Here is a 2,625-nt window from a genome sequence, read left to right on the forward strand (position 1 = left end):
GTGTGTGTGTGTGTGAAGCAGTGGCTGGGGGGGGGGCAGACAGACAAGAAGGATGTGAGATAGAGGAGGGCGGGGCTGTAAACGGAGGTGAGAGGGGAAAATGAGCAGCAACACTGATGCAAGCCTCTCTTGTCTCCTAGCAACAGTCTCCGAGCCCTCCTGTGGGCTCATTAAACTGAGACGAAAACAATGAGCATCAGGAGGAGGAAACACCTGATCTGTGTTGCAAATTAAAGAAGGTTTAAGTTGTATGAAGTATACCTTTTTTAACGTTGTTTTATTTAATTTTATTTTAAATCCACTGCCCCGTTCCTCCTGGAACAACGTACAGACGGACCTGAAACTGTCAGAGGTGATTTATTTTTAGTAAATGTTAAAGGATGTTCGCTACATTTATTGTTTTCACTTGATTTCCTATGTCACATCTGTTAATGTATCTTATCTGGATATTGTCCGCAGTCTTTTGTAGCAAGTGACGGTGTTCTTAGCCTGTTTGTTTTTATTATTATTACAATGTTTTTGTGCTACCCTCTTGGTAACACTAATAACACTGGTAATAACACTGGTAATAACACTTTTACCTGGTTAAATATAGTTTTAACATTTTAAATAATGTTTATTTCTCATATTTAAACTTATTTAATCCCTCACGTTCATTTTCATACATTATCTAATACAATTAATCTGTATAATTCAATTAGCAGTTTATGAATATCATAACCAAAAACACACAAATTACAAATTTTCTTTTTGACTTGTTTTCATTTTTAATTATATTTCTTATTTCTTCTTTTTCTGTGTTTATTTTTATCATTAACAGGAAGGCAAATCAACCTGATTCTGTACGATTCTGATCATTTAAAGGAGCACTTTAATATTGTATTTACATTCAGTTGAAGGGGAAAGATTTGTGATTAAATGGTTGAAATCGGAGCAGCAGAGGACGAGACATTCTTGACTTTAGTCTCAAGCCACAAAAACTGGATCCTGCATCCCACAATGCAACTCAATCTAACTGCCTGGTTAAACCCTCAAACCTCAACCTCAAAGACCGTAGTCTCTAACCTCAGACCAACATATTATCACATATATTCTGTATATATCTGCAATTTCCCCATTGTGGGACAAATAAAGGTTTTCTTATCTTGTCTTATATAGTGAGTCCCTCCTTTAAACCCAAACTGCCATCAAGCTGTCCTCGTGGATTTACAACATTACCCACAACAGCCTAATATTTAATGGATCGCTGCCACTGTATTAGCCTGATAATGACACTGGAGTGCCATTTCAGTTCACTTTATTATTCATATATTATCGCACTGAAATCACTGAAATGAATAAATGTGGGCAGCAACTCAAAGGTCTGCTACCACAAATATAAAATGGTCCAGAAAAATCTGTGATGGTGACAAATTTCTATTGTCTCACAGTAAAAACCCTCATATTGCAACAGTAACAGTAATTTCTGTCCTATAATATAATGATTACTTGTTCTAATGAAGGGAACGCAAACTAGGTTAAAACCACCAGTATCAGAATTAAGTCTCAAACAAAACGGTAGGCTTGAGCTTAGGAGGTAAGACTGATTGTAGTAAAGGGAGTTTTTAGTGATTTAATAGGTCAATTCCTTCTTTAACAGCCAAGAACCATTTGAGTAGCTATCGTAATATCTTTCTCAGCACCACTAATCTCTTTCTCTGCACCAGCAGCTCAGCAGGAAGAGAAAAGGGGTGTAAGAGGATTAATTCAGTTGGGATACTCTGATTAGCTGCGAGCTTTAAACCTGAAATACGTTGTGGGGTTGAGAAATGGCAGAGGTAATTTGAGACTGATGACCGAGGCTGTGTAGTGCTTCTTTGTAAGATTATATGATAGCGAGTATTAAGGAATTGATTATATAAGAAAATAGATTATTACGCGACAGACAGGAGCAGGACTTGAGCAGTCTGAGCTGCTGAAGCAGAAAGAAAAACAGTTTATGTGTATCCATTACAGAGCAGCGGAGGGAAATCTGTCCTGTTGAAATATTAAACATCTTTCTCTGTAATCCCCTCACTTTCTCTCCATCACACTGCTAAGTGCTGCTCTGAGAGGGCATCCACCGCTGGAGTGATGGGAGTGAGACAGACAGACAGAGAGGATGATGGGATGGGTGGTGGATGTATCATGTTCCTGCTTTCCCAGCACACAGTGGGAGAGAGAGAGAGAGGATATCTGCCTCTGGGGTCACTGCTCTGCAGCCTCCAGCAGGACAAAGAGGGGATAAAATTACTGCCCAGGAAGCATTAACACAGCAGAACTCAACACGCTCGGCTTGTACTGCAAAACGGCGACTGCTTTTATTACGTACTCGAGGAAACTTGAGAAAGAGTGAAGAAGTTTATCTCTTAGGAGAGCAATAGTGGATTCTTTTAAAGTTATATTACTTGATATATGAACATGATTTCTACTGGGGACGAGGAGGACATGTACCTCCTCACACAAGCATGCGTCATCATATTTATAGCTAAATTAATACATTGGGAAGCAAAAAGTAAAATATACACTGTTTACACAAAATTAGAGCAATTTACCAGCCAGAAAACAACAATGGTACTCCACTAAGTGGCTGGTAAAATGTAAATA

General features: G+C 38.5%; 1 protein-coding gene across 6 annotated transcripts in view; it reads right to left on the reverse strand.

Moving 5' to 3' along the window:
• dctn1b (dynactin 1b) overlaps nt 1–2,625 on the reverse strand; it is a 44,892-nt gene that overhangs the window by 20,853 nt on the left and 21,414 nt on the right. The window lies entirely within an intron of this gene.

Source organism: Morone saxatilis, unplaced genomic scaffold (genome assembly GCF_004916995.1).
Source record: "Morone saxatilis isolate NCDOM2014 unplaced genomic scaffold, NCSU_SB_2.0 Contig3, whole genome shotgun sequence".
In the NCBI taxonomy this organism is placed as follows: Eukaryota; Metazoa; Chordata; class Actinopteri; family Moronidae; genus Morone; species Morone saxatilis.